Below are 20,902 nucleotides of genomic sequence, written 5' to 3'. Positions count from 1 at the left end.
GCTGCCTTTTCAGGTCACATTTGTCTCTGTACCTTATAGGGCAATTGCAGGCCCCTGGCTGCTGGCTGTGCTTGTGAGGTCACAGCAGCCTCAGTGCCTCATAGAGCAGTGGCAGTCCTGTACCTGCTGGCTGTGCTTGTGAGGTCACAGCAGTCCTATTGCCTGATAGGTCAGTGGCAGGCCCCTGGCTGCTGGCTGTGCTTGTGAGGTCACAGCAGTCCTATTGCCTGATAGGTCAGTGGCAGGCCCCTGGCTGCTGGCTGTGCTTGTGAGGTCACAGCAGTCCTATTGCCTGATAGGTCAGTGGCAGGCCCCTGGCTGCTGGCTGTGCTTGTGAGGTCACAGCAGTCCTATTGCCTGATAGGTCAGTGGCAGGCCCCTGGCTGCTGGCTGTGCCTGTGAGGTCACAGCAGTCCTATTGCCTGATAGGTCAGTGGCAGGCCCCTGGCTGCTGGCTGTGCTTGTGAGGTCACAGCAGTCCTATTGCCTGATAGGTCAGTGGCAGGCCCCTGGCTGCTGGCTGTGCTTGTGAGGTCACAGCAGTCCTATTGCCTGATAGCTCAGTGGCAGGCCCCTGGCTGCTGGCTGTGCTTGTGAGGTCACAGCAGTCCTATTGCCTGATAGGTCAGTGGCAGGCCCCTGGCTGCTGGCTGTGCTTGTGAGGTCACAGCAGTCTGAGTGACTGATAGGCCAGTGGCAGGCCTCTGGCTGCTGGCTGTTTTTGTGAGGTGACAGCAGCCTCAGTGCGTCATAGGCCAGTGGGATGCCCTGGCTGCTGGCTGCTGGCTGTGCTTGTGAGGTCACAGCAGTCCTATTGCCTGATAGGCCAGTGGCAGGCCCATAGCTGCTGGCTGTGCTTGTGAGGTCATAACACTCCTACAGCCTGATAGGCCAGCAGCAGGCCCCTGGCTGCTGACTGTGCTTGTGAGGTCACAGCAGCCTCAGTGACTCATAGGCCAGCGGCAGGCCCATAGCTGCTGGCTGTGCTTGTTAGGTCATAGCAGCCTCAGTGCCTGATAGGCCAGTGGCAGGCCCGTAGCTGCTGGCTGTGCTTGTCAGGTCACAGCAGTCCTATTTCCTGATAGGCCCGTGGAAGGCCCGTGTCTGCTGGCTGCCTTTTGAGGGCACATTTGTCTCTGTACTTTAGAGGGCAATGGCAGGCCTCTGGCTCCTCGCTATGCTTGTGAGGTCACAGCAGCCTCAGTGTCTTATAGGGCAGTGGCAGGCCCCTGGCTGCTGGCTGTGCTTGTGAGGTCACAGCAGCCTCAGTGCCCTTTATGGCAGTGGCAGGCCTGTGACAGTGTGCTGTGCTTGTGAGGTCAGAGCAGTGTCAGCGCCTCATTGGGCAGTGGAAGGCCAATGGCTGCTGGCTGTGTTTGTGAGGTCACAGCAGCCTCCCTTCCCTATAGGCCTGTGGCAGGCCCCTGGCTGCTGGCTGTGCTTGTGAGGTCACAGCAGTCCTATTGCCTGATAGGTCAGTGGCAGGCCCCTGGCTGCTGGCTGTACTTGTGAGGTCACAGCAGGGTCAGTGCCTCATCGGGCAGTGGGAGGCCAATCGCTGCTGGCTGTGCTTGTGAGGTCACAACAGTCCTATTGCGTGATAGGTCAGTGCCAGGCCCCTGGCTGCTGGCTGTGCTTGTGAGGTGACAGCAGTCCGAGTGACTGATAGGCCAGTGGCAGGCCTCTGGGTGCTGGCTCTGCTTGTGAGGTCACAGCAGTCTGAGTGACTGATAGGCCAATGGCAGGCCCCTGGCTGCTGGCTGTGCTTGTGAGGTCACAGCAGTCTGAGTGACTGATAGGCCAGTGGCAGGCCCCTGGCTGCTGGCTGTTTTTGTGAGGTGACAGCAGCCTCAGTGCGTCATAGGCCAGTGGGATGCCCTGGCTGCTGGCTGTGCTTGTGAGGTCACAGCAGTCCTGTTGCCTGATAGGTCAGTGGCAGGGCCGTAGCTGCTGGCTGTGCTTGTCAGGTCACAGCAGTCCTATTTCCTGATAGGCCCGTGGAAGGCCCCTGGCTGCTGGCTGCCTTTTGAGGTCACATTTGTCTCTCTACCTTATAGGTCAGTGGCAGGCCTCTGGCTCCTCGCTGTGCTTGTGAGGTCACAGCAGCCTCAGTGTCTTATAGGGCAGTGGCAGGCCCCTGGCTGCTGGCTGTGCTTGTGAGGTCACAGCAGTCTGAGTGACTGATAGGCTAGTGGCAGGCCCCTGTCTGCTGGCTGCCTTTTGAGGTCACAGCAGTCCTATTGCCTGATAGGTCAGTGGCAGGCCCCTGGCTGCTGGCTGTGCTTGTGAGGTCACAGCAGTCCTATTGCGTGATAGGTCAGTGGCAGGCCCCTGGCTGCTGGCTGTGCTTGTGAGGTCACAGCAGTCTGAGTGACTGATAGGCCAGTGGCAGGCCTCTGGCTGCTGGCTGTTTTTGTGAGGTGACAGCAGCCTCAGTGCGTCATAGGCCAGTGGGATGCCCTGGCTGCTGGCTGCTGGCTGTGCTTGTGAGGTCACAGCAGTCCTATTGCCTGATAGGCCAGCAGCAGGCCCCTGGCTGCTGACTGTGCTTCTGAGGTCACAGCAGCCTCAGTGCCTCATAGGCCAGTGGCAGGCCCATAGCTGCTGGCTGTGCTTGTGAGGTCACAGCAGTCCTATTGCCTGATAGGCCAGTGGCAGGCCCATAGCTGCTGGCTGTGCTTGTGAGGTCATAACACTCCTACAGCCTGATAGGTCCAGCAGCAGGCCCCTGGCTGCTGACTGTGCTTCTGAGGTCACAGCAGTCCTATTGCCTGATAGCTCAGTGGCAGGCCCCTGGCTGCTGGCTGTGCTTGTGAGGTCACAGCAGTCCTATTGCCTGATAGGTCAGTGGCAGGCCCCTGGCTGCTGTCTGTGCTTGTGAGGTCACAGCAGTCCTATTGCCTGAAAGGTCAGTGGCAGGCCCCTGGCTGCTGGCTGTGCTTGTGAGGTCACAGCAGTCCTATTGCCTGATAGGTCAGTGGCAGACCCCTGGCTGCTGGCTGTGCTTGTGAGGTCACAGCAGTCTGAGTGACTGATAGGCCAGTGGCAGGCCTCTGGGTGCTGGCTGTTTTTGTGAGGTGACAGCAGCCTCAGTGCGTCATAGGCCAGTGGGATGCCCTGGCTGCTGGCTGCTGGCTGTGCTTGTGAGGTCACAGCAGTCCTGTTGCCTGATAGGCCAGTGGCAGGCCCATAGCTGCTGGCTGTGCTTGTGAGGTCATAACACTCCTACAGCCTGATAGGCCAGCAGCAGGCCCCTGGCTGCTGGCTGTGCTTGTGAGGTCACAGCAGCCTCAGTGCCTCAGAGAGCAGTGGCAGTCCTGTAGCTGCTGGCTGTGCTTGTGAGGTCACAGCAGTCCTATTGCCTGATAGGCCAGGGGCAGGCCCCTGGCTGCTGGTTGTGCTTGTGAGGTCACAGCAGTCCTATTGCCTGATAGCTCAGTGGCAGGCCCCTGGCTGCTGGCTGTGCTTGTGAGGTCACAGCAGTCCTATTGCCTGATAGGTCAGTGGCAGGCCCCTGGCTGCTGGCTGTGCTTGTGAGGTCACAGCAGTCCTATTGCCTGATAGGTCAGTGGCAGGCCCCTGGCTGCTGGCTGTGCTTGTGAGGTCACAGCAGTCTGAGTGACTGATAGGCCAGTGGCAGGCCTCTGGCTGCTGGCTGTGCTTGTGAGGTCACAGCAGTCCTATTGCCTGATAGGTCAGTGGCAGGCCTCTGGCTGCTGGCTGTGCTTGTGAGGTCACAGCAGTCCTATTGCCTGATAGGTCAGTGGCAGGCCCCTGGCTGCTGGCTGTGCTTGTGAGGTCACAGCAGTCCTATTGCCTGATAGCTCAGTGGCAGGCCCCTGGCTGCTGACTGTGCTTGTGAGGTCACAGCAGCCTCAGTGACTGATAGGCCAGCGGCAGGCCCATAGCTGCTGGCTGTGCTTGTTAGGTCATAGCAGCCTCAGTGTCTTATAGGGCAGTGGCAGGCCCCTGGCTGCTGACCGCCTTTTCAGGTCACATTTGTCTCTATACCTCATAGGTCAGTGGCAGGCCCCTGGCTGCTGGCTGTGCTTGTGAGGTCACAGCAGTCTGAGTGACTGATAGGCCAGTGGCAGGCCTCTGGGTGCTGGCTGTTTTTGTGTGGTGACAGCAGCCTCAGTGCGTCATAGGCCAGTGGGATGCCCTGGCTGCTGGCTGCTGGCTGTGCTTGTGAGGTCACAGCAGTCCTGTTGCCTGATAGGCCAGTGGCAGGCCCCTGGCTGCTGGCTGTGCTTGTGAGGTCATAACTCTCCTACAGCCTGATAGGCCAGCAGCAGGCCCCTGGCTGCTGACTGTGCTTCTGAGGTCACAGCAGCCTCAGTGCCTCATAGGCCAGTGGCAGTCCTGTAGCTGCTGGCTGTGCTTGTGAGGTCACAGCAGTCCTATTGCCTGATAGGTCAGTGGCAGACCCCTGGCTGCTGGCTGTGCTTGTGAGGTCACAGCAGTCTGAGTGACTGATAGGCCGGTGGCAGGCCTCTGGCTGCTGGCTGTGCTTGTGAGGTCACAGCAGTCCTGTTGCCTGATAGGTCAGTGGCAGGCCCCTGGCTGCTGGCTGTGCTTGTGAGGTCACAGCAGTCCTATTGCCTGATAGGTCAGTGGCAGGCCCCTGGCTGCTGGCTGTGCTTGTGAGGTCATAACTCTCCTACAGCCTGATAGGCCAGCAGCAGGCCCCTGGCTGCTGACTGTGCTTGTGAGGTCACAGCAGCCTCAGTGCCTCATAGGCCAGTGGCAGTCCTGTAGCTGCTGGTTGTGCTTGTGAGGTCACAGCAGTCCTATTGCCTGATAGGTCAGTGGCAGGCCCCTGGCTGCTGGCTGTGCTTGTGAGGTCACAGCAGTTCTATTGCCTGATAGGTCAGTGGCAGGCCCCTGGCTGCTGGCTGTGCTTGTGAGGTCACAGCAGTCCTATTGCCTGATAGGTCAGTGGCAGGCCTCTGGCTGCTGGCTGTGCTTGTGAGGTCATAGCAGTCCTATTGCCTGATAGGTCAGTGGCAGGCCTCTGGCTGCTGGCTGTGATTGTGAGGTCACAGCAGTCCTATTGCCTGATAGGTCAGTGGCAGGCCCCTGGCTGCTGGCTGTGCTTGTGAGGTCACAGCAGTCTGAGTGACTGATAGGCCAGTGGCAGGCCTCTGGCTGCTGGCTGTTTTTGTGAGGTGACAGCAGCCTCAGTGCATCATAGGCCAGTGGGATGCCCTGGCTGCTGGCTGCTGACTGTGCTTGTGAGGTCACAGCAGTCCTGTTGCCTGATAGGCCAGTGGCAGGCCCCTGGCTGCTGGCTGTGCTTGTGAGGTCACAGCAGTCCTATTGCCTGATAGGTCAGTGGCAGGCCCCTGGCTGCTGGCTGTGCTTGTGAGGTCACAGCAGTCTGAGTGACTGATAGGCCAGTGGCAGGCCTCTGGGTGCGGGCTGTTTTTGTGAGGTCACAGCAGCCTCAGTGCGTCATAGGCCAGTGGGATGCCCTGGCTGCTGGCTGCTGGCTGTGCTTGTGAGGTCACAGCAGTCCTGTTGCCTGATAGGTCAGTGGCAGGCCCCTGGCTGCTGGCTGTGCTTGTGAGGTCATAACTCTCCTACAGCCTGATAGGCCAGCAGCAGGCCCCTGGCTGCTGACTGTGCTTCTGAGGTCACAGCAGCCTCAGTGCCTCATAGGCCAGTGGCAGTCCTGTAGCTGCTGGCTGTGCTTGTGAGGTCACAGCAGTCCTATTGCCTGATAGGTCAGTGGCAGGCCCCTGGCTGCTGGTTGTGCTTGTGAGGTCACAGCAGTCCTATTGCCTGATAGGTCAGTGGCAGGCACCTGGCTGCTGGCTGTGCTTGTGAGGTCACAGCAGTCCTATTGCCTGATAGGTCAGTGGCAGGCCCCTGGCTGCTGGCTGTGCTTGTGAGGTCACAGCAGTCCTATTGCCTGATAGGTCAGTGGCAGGCCCCTGGCTGCTGTCTGTGCTTGTGAGGTCACAGCAGTCCTATTGCCTGATAGGTCAGTGGCAGACCCCTGGATGCTGGCTGTGCTTGTGAGGTCACAGCAGTCTGAGTGACTGATAGGCCAGTGGCAGGCCTCTGGGTGCTGGCTGTTTTTGTGAGGTGACAGCAGCCTCAGTGCGTCATAGGCCAGTGGGATGCCCTGGCTGCTGGCTGCTGGCTGTGCTTGTGAGGTCACAGCAGTCCTGTTGCCTGATAGGCCAGTGGCAGGCCCATAGCTGCTGGCTGTGCTTGTGAGGTCATAACTCTCCTACAGCCTGATAGGCCAGCAGCAGGCCCCTGGCTGCTGACTGTGCTTGTGAGGTCACAGCAGCCTCAGTGCCTCATAGGCCAGTGGCAGTCCTGTAGCTGCTGGTTGTGCTTGTGAGGTCACAGCAGTCCTATTGCCTGATAGGTCAGTGGCAGGCCCCTGGCTGCTGGCTGTGCTTGTGAGGTCACAGCAGTCCTATTGCCTGATAGCTCAGTGGCAGGCCCCTGGCTGCTGGCTGTGCTTGTGAGGTCACAGCAGTCCTATTGCCTGATAGGTCAGTGGCAGGCCTCTGGCTGCTGGCTGTGCTTGTGAGGTCATAGCAGTCCTATTGCCTGATAGGTCAGTGGCAGGCCTCTGGCTGCTGGCTGTGATTGTGAGGTCACAGCAGTCCTATTGCCTGATAGGTCAGTGGCAGGCCCCTGGCTGCTGGCTGTGCTTGTGAGGTCACAGCAGTCTGAGTGACTGATAGGCCAGTGGCAGGCCTCTGGCTGCTGGCTGTTTTTGTGAGGTGACAGCAGCCTCAGTGCATCATAGGCCAGTGGGAAGCCCTGGCTGCTGGCTGCTGGCTGTGCTTGTGAGGTCACAGCAGTCCTGTTGCCTGATAGGCCAGTGGCAGGCCCCTGGCTGCTGACTGTGCTTGTGAGGTCACAGCAGTCCTATTGCCTGATAGCTCAGTGGCAGGCCCCTGGCTGCTGGCTGTGCTTGTGAGGTCACAGCAGTCCTATTGCCTGATAGGTCAGTGGCAGGCCTCTGGCTGCTGGCTGTGCTTGTGAGGTCACAGCAGTCCTATTGCCTGATAGGTCAGTGGCAGGCCCCTGGCTGCTGACTGTGCTTGTGAGGTCACAGCAGCCTCAGTGACTCATAGGCCAGCGGCAGGCCCATAGCTGCTGGCTGTGCTTGTTAGGTCATAGCAGCCTCAGTGTCTTATAGGGCAGTGGCAGGCCCCTGGCTGCTGGCCGCCTTTTCAGGTCACATTTGTGTCTATACCTCATAGGGCAGTGGCAGGCCCCTGGCTGCTGGCTGTGCTTGTGAGGTCACAGCAGTCCTATTGCCTGATAGGTCAGTGGCAGTCCTGTAGCTGCTGGCTGTGCTTGTGAGGTCACAGCAGTCCTATTGCCTGATAGGTCAGTGGCAGGCCCCTGGCTGCTGGCTGTGCTTGTGAGGTCACAGCAGTCCTATTGCCTGATAGGTCAGTAGCAGGCCCCTGGCTGCTGGCTGTGCTTGTGAGGTCACAGCAGTCCTATTGCCTGATAGGTCAGTGGCAGGCCCCTGGCTCCTGGCTGTGCTTGTGAGGTCACAGCAGTCCTATTGCCTGATAGGTCAGTGGCAGGCCTCTGGCTGCTGGCTGTGCTTGTGAGGTCACAGCAGTCCTATTGCCTGATAGCTCAGTGGCAGGCCCCTGGCTGCTGGCTGTGCTTGTGAGGTCACAGCAGTCCTATTGCCTGATAGGTCAGTGGCAGGCCCCTGGCTGCTGGCTGTGCTTGTGAGGTCACAGCAGTCCTATTGCCTGATAGCTCAGTGGCAGGCCCCTGGCTGCTGGCTGTGCTTGTGAGGTCACAGCAGTCCTATTGCCTGATAGGTCAGTGGCAGGCCCCTGGCTGCTGACTGTGCTTGTGAGGTCACAGCAGCCTCAGTGACTGATAGGCCAGCGGCAGGCCCATAGCTGCTGGCTGTGCTTGTTAGGTCATAGCAGCCTCAGTGTCTTATAGGGCAGTGGCAGGCCCCTGGCTGCTGGCCGCCTTTTCAGGTCACATTTGTCTCTATACCTCATAGGGCAGTGGCAGGCCCCTGGCTGCTGGCTGTGCTTGTGAGGTCACAGCAGTCCTATTGCCTGATAGGTCAGTGGCAGTCCTGTAGCTGCTGGCTGTGCTTGTGAGGTCACAGCAGTCCTATTGCCTGATAGGTCAGTGGCAGGCTCCTGGCTGCTGGCTGTGCTTGTGAGGTCACAGCAGTCCTATTGCCTGATAGGTCAGTAGCAGGCCCCTGGCTGCTGACTGTGCTTGTGAGGTCACAGCAGTCCTATTGCCTGATAGGTCAGTGGCAGGCCCCTGGCTGCTGGCTGTGCTTGTGAGGTCACAGCAGTCCTATTGCCTGATAGGTCAGTGGCAGGCCTCTGGCTGCTGGCTGTGCTTGTGAGGTCACAGCAGTCCTATTGCCTGATAGGTCAGTGGCAGGCCCCTGGCTGTTGGCTGTGCTTGTGAGGTCACAGCAGTCCTATTGCCTGATAGCTCAGTGGCAGGCCCCTGGCTGCTGGCTGTGCTTGTGAGGTCACAGCAGTCCTATTGCCTGATAGGTCAGTGGCAGGCCCCTGGCTGCTGACTGTGCTTGTGAGGTCACAGCAGCCTCAGTGACTGATAGGCCAGCGGCAGGCCCATAGCTGCTGGCTGTGCTTGTTAGGTCATAGCAGCCTCAGTGTCTTATAGGGCAGTGGCAGGCCCCTGCCTGCTGGCTGTGCTTGTGAGGTCACAGCAGTCCTATTGCCTGATAGGTCAGTGGCAGGCCCCTGGCTGCTGGCTGTTTTTGTGAGGTGACAGCAGCCTCAGTGCGTCATAGGCCAGTGGGATGCCCTGGCTGCTGGCTGCTGGCTGTGCTTGTGAGGTCACAGCAGCCTCAGTGCCCTATAGGGCAGTGGCAGGCCCATAGCTGCTGCCTGGGCTCGTGAGGTCACAGCAGTCTGAGTGACTGATAGGCCAATGGCAGGCCCCTGGCTGCTGGCTGTGCTTGTGAGGTCACAGCAGTCCTATTGCCTGATAGCTCAGTGGCAGGCCCCTGGCTGCTGGTTGTGCTTGTGAGGTCACAGCAGTCCTATTGCCTGATAGGTCAGTGGCAGGCACCTGGCTGCTGGCTGTGCTTGTGAGGTCACAGCAGTCCTATTGCCTGATAGGTCAGTGGCAGGCCCCTGGCTGCTGGCTGTGCTTGTGAGGTCACAGCAGTCCTATTGCCTGATAGCTCAGTGGCAGGCCCCTGGCTGCTGGCTGTGCTTGTGAGGTCACAGCAGTCCTATTGCCTGATAGGTCAGTGGCAGGCCCCTGACTGCTGGCTGTGCTTGTGAGGTCACAGCAGTCTGAGTGACTGATAGGCCAGTGGCAGGCCTCTGGGTGCTGGCTGTTTTTGTGAGGTGACAGCAGCCTCAGTGCGTCATAGGCCAGTGGGATGCCCTGGCTGCTGGCTGCTGGCTGTGCTTGTGAGGTCACAGCAGTCCTGTTGCCTGATAGGCCAGTGGCAGGCCCATAGCTGCTGGCTGTGCTTGTGAGGTCATAACTCTCCTACAGCCTGATAGGCCAGCAGCAGGCCCCTGGCTGCTGACTGTGCTTCTGAGGTCACAGCAGCCTCAGTGCCTCATAGGCCAGTGGCAGTCCTGTAGCTGCTGGCTGTGCTTGTGAGGTCACAGCAGTCCTATTGCCTGATAGGTCAGTGGCAGGCCCCTGGCTGCTGGCTGTGCTTGTGAGGTCACAGCAGTCCTATTGCCTGATAGGTCAGTGGCAGGCCCCTGGCTGCTGGCTGTGCTTGTGAGGTCACAGCAGTCCTATTGCCTGATAGGTCAGTGGCAGGCCTCTGGCTGCTGGCTGTGCTTGTGAGGTCATAGCAGTCCTATTGCCTGATAGGTCAGTGGCAGGCCCCTGGCTGCTGACTGTGCTTGTGAGGTCACAGCAGCCTCAGTGACTCATAGGCCAGCGGCAGGCCCATAGCTGCTGGCTGTGCTTGTTAGGTCATAGCAGCCTCAGTGTCTTATAGGGCAGTGGCAGGCCCCTGGCTGCTGGCCGCCTTTTCAGGTCACATTTGTCTCTATACCTCATAGGTCAGTGGCAGGCCCCTGGCTGCTGGCTGTGCTTGTGAGGTCACAGCAGTCCTATTGCCTGATAGGTCAGTGGCAGGCCTCTGGCTGCTGGCTGTGCTTGTGAGGTCACAGCAGTCCTATTGCCTGATAGGTCAGTGGCAGGCCCCTGGCTGCTGGCTGTGCTTGTGAGGTCACAGCAGTCCTATTGCCTGATAGCTCAGTGGCAGGCCCCTGGCTGCTGGCTGTGCTTGTGAGGTCACAGCAGTCCTATTGCCTGATAGGTGAGTGGCAGGCCCCTGGCTGCTGACTGTGCTTGTGAGGTCACAGCAGCCTCAGTGACTGATAGGCCAGCGGCAGGCCCATAGCTGCTGGCTGTGCTTGTTAGGTCATAGCAGCCTCAGTGTCTTATAGGGCAGTGGCAGGCCCCTGGCTGCTGGCTGTGCTTGTGAGGTCACAGCAGCCTCAGTGACTCATAGGCCAGCGGCAGGCCCCTGGCTGCTGGCTGTGCTTGTGAGGTCACAGCAGCCTCAGTGACTCATAGGCCAGCGGCAGGCCCATAGCTGCTGGCTGTGCTTGTTAGGTCATAGCAGCCTCAGTGTCTTATAGGGCAGTGGCAGGCCCCTGGCTGCTGGCCGCCTTTTCAGGTCACATTTGTCTCTATACCTCATAGGGCAGTGGCAGGCCCCTGGCTGCTGGCTGTGCTTGTGAGGTCACAGCAGTCCTATTGCCTGATAGGTCAGTGGCAGTCCTGTAGCTGCTGGCTGTGCTTGTGAGGTCACAGCAGTCCTATTGCCTGATAGCTCAGTGGCAGGCCCCTGGCTGCTGGCTGTGCTTGTGAGGTCACAGCAGTCCTATTGCCTGATAGGTCAGTAGCAGGCCCCTGGCTGCTGGCTGTGCTTGTGAGGTCACAGCAGTCCTATTGCCTGATAGGTCAGTGGCAGGCCCCTGGCTGCTGGCTGTGCTTGTGAGGTCACAGCAGTCCTATTGCCTGATAGGTCAGTGGCAGGCCTCTGGCTGCTGGCTGTGCTTGTGAGGTCACAGCAGTCCTATTGCCTGATAGGTCAGTGGCAGGCCTCTGGCTGCTGGCTGTGCTTGTGAGGTCACAGCAGTCCTATTGCCTGATAGGTCAGTGGCAGGCCCCTGGCTGCTGGCTGTGCTTGTGAGGTCACAGCAGTCCTATTGCCTGATAGGTCAGTGGCAGGCCCCTGGCTGCTGACTGTGCTTGTGAGGTCACAGCAGCCTCAGTGACTGATAGGTCAGTGGCAGGCCTCTGGCTGCTGGCTGTGCTTGTGAGGTCACAGCAGTCCTATTGCCTGATAGGTCAGTGGCAGGCCCCTGGCTGCTGGCTGTGCTTGTGAGGTCACAGCAGTCCTATTGCCTGATAGGTCAGTAGCAGGCCCCTGGCTGCTGGCTGTGCTTGTGAGGTCACAGCAGTCCTATTGCCTGATAGGTCAGTGGCAGGCCCCTGGCTGCTGGCTGTGCTTGTGAGGTCACAGCAGTCCTATTGCCTGATAGGTCAGTGGCAGGCCCCTGGCTGCTGGCTGTGCTTGTGAGGTCACAGCAGTCTGAGTGACTGATAGGCCAGTGGCAGGCCTCTGGGTGCTGGCTGTTTTTGTGAGGTGACAGCAGCCTCAGTGCATCATAGGCCAGTGGGATGCCCTGGCTGCTGGCTGCTGACTGTGCTTGTGAGGTCACAGCAGTCCTGTTGCCTGATAGGCCAGTGGCAGGCCCCTGGCTGCTGACTGTGCTTGTGAGGTCACAGCAGTCCTATTGCCTGATAGCTCAGTGGCAGGCCCCTGGCTGCTGACTGTGCTTGTGAGGTCACAGCAGCCTCAGTGACTCATAGGCCAGCAGCAGGCCCATAGCTGCTGGCTGTGCTTGTTAGGTCATAGCAGCCTCAGTGTCTTATAGGGCAGTGGCAGGCCCCTGGCTGCTGGCCGCCTTTTCAGGTCACATTTGTCTCTATACCTCATAGGGCAGTAGCAGGCCCCTGGCTGCTGGCTGTGCTTGTGAGGTCACAGCAGTCCTATTGCCTGATAGGTCAGTGGCAGTCCCATAGCTGCTGGCTGTGCTTGTGAGGTCACAGCAGTCCTATTGCCTGATAGGTCAGTGGCAGGCCCCTGGCTGCTGGCTGTGCTTGTGAGGTCACAGCAGTCCTATTGCCTGATAGGTCAGTAGCAGGCCCCTGGCTGCTGGCTGTGCTTGTGAGGTCACAGCAGTCCTATTGCCTGATAGGTCAGTGGCAGGCCCCTGGCTGCTGGCTGTGCTTGTGAGGTCACAGCAGTCCTATTGCCTGATAGGTCAGTGGCAGGCCTCTGACTGCTGGCTGTGCTTGTGAGGTCACAGCAGTCCTATTGCCTGAAAGGTCAGTGGCAGGCCCCTGGCTGCTGACTGTGCTTGTGAGGTCACAGCAGTCCTATTGCCTGATAGGTCAGTGGCAGGCCCCTGGCTGCTGACTGTGCTTGTGAGGTCACAGCAGTCCTATTGCCTGATAGGTCAGTGGCAGGCCCCTGGCTGCTGACTGTGCTTGTGAGGTCACAGCAGCCTCAGTGACTCATAGGCCAGCGGCAGGCCCATAGCTGCTGGCTGTGCTTGTTAGGTCATAGCAGCCTCAGTGTCTTATAGGGCAGTGGCAGGCCCCTGGCTGCTGGCCGCCTTTTCAGGTCACATTTGTCTCTATACCTCATAGGGCAGTGGCAGGCCCCTGGCTGCTGGCTGTGCTTGTGAGGTCACAGCAGTCCTATTGCCTGATAGGTCAGTGGCAGTCCTGTAGCTGCTGGCTGTGCTTGTGAGGTCACAGCAGTCCTATTGCCTGATAGCTCAGTGGCAGGCCCCTGGCTGCTGGCTGTGCTTGTGAGGTCACAGCAGTCCTATTGCCTGATAGGTCAGTGGCAGGCCCCTGGCTGCTGGCTGTGCTTGTGAGGTCACAGCAGTCCTATTGCCTGATAGGTCAGTGGCAGGCCTCTGGCTGCTGGCTGTGCTTGTGAGGTCACAGCAGTCCTATTGCCTGATAGCTCAGTGGCAGGCCCCTGGCTGCTGGCTGTGCTTGTGAGGTCACAGCAGTCCTATTGCCTGATAGCTCAGTGGCAGGCCCCTGGCTGCTGGCTGTGCTTGTGAGGTCACAGCAGTCCTATTGCCTGATAGCTCAGTGGCAGGCCCCTGGCTGCTGACTGTGCTTGTGAGGTCACAGCAGCCTCAGTGACTGATAGGCCAGCGGCAAGCCCATAGCTGCTGGCTGTGCTTGTTAGGTCATAGCAGCCTCAGTGTCTTATAGGGCAGTGGCAGGCCCCTGGCTGCTGACCGCCTTTTCAGGTCACATTTGTCTCTATACCTCATAGGGCAGTGGCAGGCCCCTGGCTGCTGGCTGTGCTTGTGAGGTCACAGCAGTCCTATTGCCTGATAGGTCAGTGGCAGGCCCCTGGCTGCTGGCTGTTTTTGTGAGGTGACAGCAGCCTCAGTGCGTCATAGGCCAGTGGGATGCCCTGGCTGCTGGCTCCTGGCTGTGCTTGTGAGGTCACAGCAGCCTCAGTGCCCTATAGGGCAGTGGCAGGCCCATAGCTGCTGCCTGGGCTCGTGAGGTCACAGCAGTCTGAGTGACTGATAGGCCAATGGCAGGCCCCTGGCTGCTGGCTGTGCTTGTGAGGTCACAGCAGTCCTATTGCCTGATAGCTCAGTGGCAGGCCCCTGGCTGCTGGTTGTGCTTGTGAGGTCACAGCAGTCCTATTGCCTGATAGCTCAGTGGCAGGCCCCTGGCTGCTGGCTGTGCTTGTGAGGTCACAGCAGTCCTATTGCCTGATAGCTCAGTGGCAGGCCCCTGGCTGCTGGCTGTGCTTGTGAGGTCACAGCAGTCCTATTGCCTGATAGGTCAGTGGCAGGCCCCTGGCTGCTGGCTGTGCTTGTGAGGTCACAGCAGTCCTATTGCCTGATAGGTCAGTGGCAGGCCTCTGGCTGCTGGCTGTGCTTGTGAGGTCACAGCAGTCCTATTGCCTGATAGGTCAGTGGCAGGCCCCTGGCTGCTGGCTGTGCTTGTGAGGTCACAGCAGTCCTATTGCCTGATAGCTCAGTGGCAGGCCCCTGGCTGCTGGCTGTGCTTGTGAGGTCACAGCAGTCCTATTGCCTGATAGGTCAGTGGCAGGCCCCTGGCTGCTGGCTGTGCTTGTGAGGTCACAGCAGCCTCAGTGACTCATAGGCCAGCGGCAGGCCCATAGCTGCTGGCTGTGCTTGTTAGGTCATAGCAGCCTCAGTGCCTTATAGGGCAGTGGCAGGCCCCTGGCTGCTGACCGCCTTTTCAGGTCACATTTGTCTCTATACCTCATAGGGCAGTGGCAGGCCCCTGGCTGCTGGCTGTGCTTGTGAGGTCACAGCAGTCCTATTGCCTGATAGGTCAGTGGCAGGCCCCTGGCTGCTGGCTGTTTTTGTGAGGTGACAGCAGCCTCAGTGCGTCATAGGCCAGTGGGATGCCCTGGCTGCTGGCTGCTGGCTGTGCTTGTGAGGTCACAGCAGCCTCAGTGCCCTATAGGGCAGTGGCAGGCCCATAGCTGCTGCCTGGGCTCGTGAGGTCACAGCAGTCTGAGTGACTGATAGGCCAATGGCAGGCCCCTGGCTGCTGGCTGTGCTTGTGAGGTCACAGCAGTCCTATTGCCTGATAGCTCAGTGGCAGGCCCCTGGCTGCTGGCTGTGCTTGTGAGGTCACAGCAGTCCTATTGCCTGATAGGTCAGTGGCAGGCCCCTGGCTGCTGGCTGTGCTTGTGAGGTCACAGCAGTCCTATTGCCTGATAGGTCAGTGGCAGGCCTCTGGCTGCTGGCTGTGCTTGTGAGGTCACAGCAGTCCTATTGCCTGATAGCTCAGTGGCAGGCCCCTGGCTGCTGGCTGTGCTTGTGAGGTCACAGCAGTCCTATTGCCTGATAGCTCAGTGGCAGGCCCCTGGCTGCTGGCTGTGCTTGTGAGGTCACAGCAGTCCTATTGCCTGATAGGTCAGTGGCAGGCCCCTGGCTGCTGGTTGTGCTTGTGAGGTCACAGCAGTCCTATTGCCTGATAGGTCAGTGGCAGGCCTCTGGCTGCTGGCTGTGCTTGTGAGGTCACAGCAGTCCTATTGCCTGATAGCTCAGTGGCAGGCCCCTGGCTGCTGGCTGTGCTTGTGAGGTCACAGCAGTCCTATTGCCTGATAGCTCAGTGGCAGGCCCCTGGCTGCTGGCTGTGCTTGTGAGGTCACAGCAGTCCTATTGCCTGATAGCTCAGTGGCAGGCCCCTGGCTGCTGGCTGTGCTTGTGAGGTCACAGCAGTCCTATTGCCTGATAGGTCAGTGGCAGGCCTCTGGCTGCTGGCTGTGCTTGTGAGGTCACAGCAGTCCTATTGCCTGAAAGGTCAGTGGCAGGCCCCTGGCTGCTGACTGTGCTTGTGAGGTCACAGCAGTCCTATTGCCTGATAGCTCAGTGGCAGGCCCCTGGCTGCTGACTGTGCTTGTGAGGTCACAGCAGTCCTATTGCCTGATAGGTCAGTGGCAGGCCCCTGGCTGCTGACTGTGCTTGTGAGGTCACAGCAGCCTCAGTGACTCATAGGCCAGCGGCAGGCCCATAGCTGCTGGCTGTGCTTGTTAGGTCATAGCAGCCTCAGTGTCTTATAGGGCAGTGGCAGGCCCCTGGCTGCTGGCCGCCTTTTCAGGTCACATTTGTCTCTATACCTCATAGGTCAGTGGCAGGCCCCTGGCTGCTGGCTGTGCTTGTGAGGTCACAGCAGTCCTATTGCCTGATAGGTCAGTGGCAGTCCTGTAGCTGCTGGCTGTGCTTGTGAGGTCACAGCAGTCCTATTGCCTGATAGCTCAGTGGCAGGCCCCTGGCTGCTGGCTGTGCTTGTGAGGTCACAGCAGTCCTATTGCCTGATAGCTCAGTGGCAGGCCCCTGGCTGCTGGCTGTGCTTGTGAGGTCACAGCAGTCCTATTGCCTGATAGCTCAGTGGCAGGCCCCTGGCTGCTGACTGTGCTTGTGAGGTCACAGCAGCCTCAGTGACTGATAGGCCAGCGGCAAGCCCATAGCTGCTGGCTGTGCTTGTTAGGTCATAGCAGCCTCAGTGTCTTATAGGGCAGTGGCAGGCCCCTGGCTGCTGACCGCCTTTTCAGGTCACATTTGTCTCTATACCTCATAGGGCAGTGGCAGGCCCCTGGCTGCTGGCTGTGCTTGTGAGGTCACAGCAGTCCTATTGCCTGATAGGTCAGTGGCAGGCCCCTGGCTGCTGGCTGTGCTTGTGAGGTCACAGCAGTCCTATTGCCTGATAGGTCAGTGGCAGGCCTCTGGCTGCTGGCTGTGCTTGTGAGGTCACAGCAGTCCTATTGCCTGATAGCTCAGTGGCAGGCCCCTGGCTGCTGGCTGTGCTTGTGAGGTCACAGCAGTCCTATTGCCTGATAGCTCAGTGGCAGGCCCCTGGCTGCTGGCTGTGCTTGTGAGGTCACAGCAGTCCTATTGCCTGATAGCTCAGTGGCAGGCCCCTGGCTGCTGACTGTGCTTGTGAGGTCACAGCAGCCTCAGTGACTGATAGGCCAGCGGCAAGCCCATAGCTGCTGGCTGTGCTTGTTAGGTCATAGCAGCCTCAGTGTCTTATAGGGCAGTGGCAGGCCCCTGGCTGCTGACCGCCTTTTCAGGTCACATTTGTCTCTATACCTCATAGGGCAGTGGCAGGCCCCTGGCTGCTGGCTGTGCTTGTGAGGTCACAGCAGTCCTATTGCCTGATAGGTCAGTGGCAGGCCCCTGGCTGCTGGCTGTTTTTGTGAGGTGACAGCAGCCTCAGTGCGTCATAGGCCAGTGGGATGCCCTGGCTGCTGGCTCCTGGCTGTGCTTGTGAGGTCACAGCAGCCTCAGTGCCCTATAGGGCAGTGGCAGGCCCATAGCTGCTGCCTGGGCTCGTGAGGTCACAGCAGTCTGAGTGACTGATAGGCCAATGGCAGGCCCCTGGCTGCTGGCTGTGCTTGTGAGGTCACAGCAGTCCTATTGCCTGATAGCTCAGTGGCAGGCCCCTGGCTGCTGGTTGTGCTTGTGAGGTCACAGCAGTCCTATTGCCTGATAGCTCAGTGGCAGGCCCCTGGCTGCTGGCTGTGCTTGTGAGGTCACAGCAGTCCTATTGCCTGATAGGTCAGTGGCAGGCCCCTGGCTGCTGGCTGTGCTTGTGAGGTCACAGCAGTCCTATTGCCTGATAGGTCAGTGGCAGGCCCCTGGCTGCTGGCTGTGCTTGTGAGGTCACAGCAGTCCTATTGCCTGATAGGTCAGTGGCAGGCCTCTGGCTGCTGGCTGTGCTTGTGAGGTCACAGCAGTCCTATTGCCTGATAGGTCAGTGGCAGGCCCCTGGCTGCTGACTGTGCTTGTGAGGTCACAGCAGTCCTATTGCCTGATAGCTCAGTGGCAGGCCCCTGGCTGCTGACTGTGCTTGTGAGGTCACAGCAGTCCTATTGCCTGATAGCTCAGTGGCAGGCCCCTGGCTGCTGGCTGTGCTTGTGAGGTCACAGCAGCCTCAGTGACTCATAGGCCAGCGGCAGGCCCATAGCTGCTGGCTGTGCTTGTTAGGTCATAGCAGCCTCAGTGTCTTATAGGGCAGTGGCAGGCCCCTGGCTGCTGGCCGCCTTTTCAGGTCACATTTGTCTCTATACCTCATAGGGCAGTGGCAGGCCCCTGGCTGCTGGCTGTGCTTGTGAGGTCACAGCAGTCCTATTGCCTGATAGGTCAGTGGCAGTCCTGTAGCTGCTGGCTGTGCTTGTGAGGTCACAACAGTCCTATTGCCTGATAGCTCAGTGGCAGGCCCCTGGCTGCTGGCTGTGCTTGTGAGGTCACAGCAGTCCTATTGCCTGATAGCTCAGTGGCAGGCCCCTGGCTGCTGACTGTGCTTGTGAGGTCACAGCAGTCCTGTTGCCTGATAGGCCAGTGGCAGGCCCCTGGCTGCTGACTGTGCTTGTGAGGTCACAGCAGTCCTATTGCCTGAAAGCTCAGTGGCAGGCCCCTGGCTGCTGACTGTGCTTGTGAGGTCACAGCAGCCTCAGTGACTCATAGGCCAGCGGCAGGCCCATAGCTGCTGGCTGTGCTTGTTAGGTCATAGCAGCCTCAGTGTCTTATAGGGCAGTGGCAGGCCCCTGGCTGCTGGCCGCCTTTTCAGGTCACATTTGTCTCTATACCTCATAGGGCAGTGGCAGGCCCCTGGCTGCTGGCTGTGCTTGTGAGGTCACAGCAGTCCTATTGCCTGATAGGTCAGTGGCAGTCCTGTAGCTGCTGGCTGTGCTTGTGAGGTCACAGCAGTCCTATTGCCTGATAGGTCAGTGGCAGGCCCCTGGCTGCTGGCTGTGCTTGTGAGGTCACAGCAGTCCTATTGCCTGATAGGTCAGTAGCAGGCCCCTGGCTGCTGGCTGTGCTTGTGAGGTCACAGCAGTCCTATTGCCTGATAGCTCAGTGGCAGGCCCCTGGCTGCTGGCTGTGCTTGTGAGGTCACAGCAGTCCTATTGCCTGATAGGTCAGTGGCAGGCCTCTGGCTGCTGGCTGTGCTTATGAGGTCACAGCAGTCCTATTGCCTGATAGCTCAGTGGCAGGCCCCTGGCTGCTGGCTGTGCTTGTGAGGTCACAGCAGTCCTATTGCCTGATAGGTCAGTGGCAGGCCCCTGGCTGCTGGCTGTGCTTGTGAGGTCACAGCAGCCTCAGTGACTCATAGGCCAGCGGCAGGCCCATAGCTGCTGGCTGTGCTTGTTAGGTCATAGCAGCCTCAGTGTCTTATAGGGCAGTGGCAGGCCCCTGGCTGCTGGCCGCCTTTTCAGGTCACATTTGTCTCTATACCTCATAGGGCAGTGGCAGGCCCCTGGCTGCTGGCTGTGCTTGTGAGGTCACAGCAGTCCTATTGCCTGATAGGTCAGTGGCAGGCCCCTGGCTGCTGGCTGTGCTTGTGAGGTCACAGCAGTCCTATTGCCTGATAGCTCAGTGGCAGGCCCCTGGCTGCTGGCTGTGCTTGTGAGGTCACAGCAGTCCTATTGCCTGATAGGTCAGTAGCAGGCCCCTGGCTGCTGGCTGTGCTTGTGAGGTCACAGCAGTCCTGTTGCCTGATAGGTCAGTGGCAGGCCCCTGGCTGCTGGCTGTGCTTGTGAGGTCACAGCAGTCCTATTGCCTGATAGGTCAGTGGCAGGCCCCTGGCTGCTGGCTGTGCTTGTGAGGTCACAGCAGTCCTATTGCCTGATAGGTCAGTGGCAGGCCCCTGGCTGCTGGCTGTGCTTGTGAGGTCACAGCAGTCCTATTGCCTGATAGGTCAGTGGCAGGCCCCTGGCTGCTGGCTGTGCTTGTGAGGTCACAGCAGTCCTATTGCCTGATAGGTCAGTGGCAGGCCCCTGGCTGCTGGCTGTGCTTGTGAGGTCACAGCAGCCTCAGTGACTGATAGGCCAGCGGCAGGCCCATAGCTGCTGGCTGTGCTTGTTAGGTCATAGCAGCCTCAGTGTCTTATAGGGCAGTGGCAGGCCCCTGGCTGCTGGCCGCCTTTTCAGGTCACATTTGTCTCTATACCTCATAGGGCAGTGGCAGGCCCCTGGCTGCTGGCTGTGCTTGTGAGGTCACAGCAGTCCTATTGCCTGATAGGTCAGTGGCAGGCCCCTGGCTGCTGGCTGTGCTTGTGAGGTCACAGCAGTCTGAGTGACTGATAGGCCAGTGGCAGGCCTCTGGGTGCTGGCTGTTTTTGTGAGGTGACAGCAGCCTCAGTGCGTCATAGGCCAGTGGGATGCCCTGGCTGCTGGCTGCTGGCTGTGCTTGTGAGGTCACAGCAGTCCTGTTGCCTGATAGGCCAGTGGCAGGCCCATAGCTGCTGGCTGTGCTTGTGAGGTCATAACACTCCTACAGCCTGATAGGCCAGCAGCAGGCCCCTGGCTGCTGACTGTGCTTGTGAGGTCACAGCAGCCTCAGTGACTCATAGGCCAGCGGCAGGCCCATAGCTGCTGGCTGTGCTTGTTAGGTCATAGCAGCCTCAGTGCCTGATAGGCCAGTGGCAGGCCCGTAGCTGCTGGCTGTGCTTGTCAGGTCACAGCAGTCCTATTTCCTGATAGGCCCGTGGAAGGCCCCTGTCTGCTGGCTGCCTTTTGAGGTCACATTTGTCTCTCTACCTTATAGGGCAGTGACAGGACCCTGGTTGCTGACTGTGCTTGTGAGGTCATAGCAGCCTCAGTGTCTTGTAGGGCAGTGGCAGGCCCCTGGCTGCTGGCCGCCTTTTCAGGTCACATTTGTCTCTATACCTCACAGGGCAGTTGCAGGCCCCTGGCTGCTGGCTGTGCTTGTGAGGTCACAGCAGCCTCAGTGCCTCATAGGCCAGTGGCAGTCCTGTAGCTGCTGGCTGTGCTTGTGAGGTCACAGCAGTCCTATTGCCTGATAGCTCAGTGGCAGGCCCCTGGCTGCTGGCTGTGCTTGTGAGGTCACAGCAGTCCTATTGCCTGATAGCTCAGTGGCAGGCCCCTGGCTGCTGGCTGTGCTTGTGAGGTCACAGCAGTCCTATTGCCTGATAGGTCAGTGGCAGGCCCCTGGCTGCTGGCTGTGCTTGTGAGGTCACAGCAGTCCTATTGCCTGATAGCTCAGTGGCAGGCCTCTGGCTGCTGGCTGTGCTTTTGAGGTCATAGCAGTCCTATTCCCTCATAGGTCAGTGGCAGGCCCCTGGCTGCTGACTGTGCTTGTGAGGTCACAGCAGCCTCAGTGACTCATAGGCCAGCGGCAGGCCCATAGCTGCTGGCTGTGCTTGTTAGGTCATAGCAGCCTCAGTGTCTTATAGGGCAGTGGCAGGCCCCTGGCTGCTGGCCGCCTTTTCAGGTCACATTTGTCTCTATACCTCATAGGGCAGTGGCAGGCCCCTGGCTGCTGGCTGTGCTTGTGAGGTCACAGCAGTCCTATTGCCT

This window comes from Dromaius novaehollandiae, unplaced genomic scaffold (assembly GCF_036370855.1).
Source record: "Dromaius novaehollandiae isolate bDroNov1 unplaced genomic scaffold, bDroNov1.hap1 HAP1_SCAFFOLD_105, whole genome shotgun sequence".
Classification (NCBI taxonomy): Eukaryota; Metazoa; Chordata; class Aves; order Casuariiformes; family Dromaiidae; genus Dromaius; species Dromaius novaehollandiae.
Note: the sequence above shows the minus strand (reverse complement) of the source record.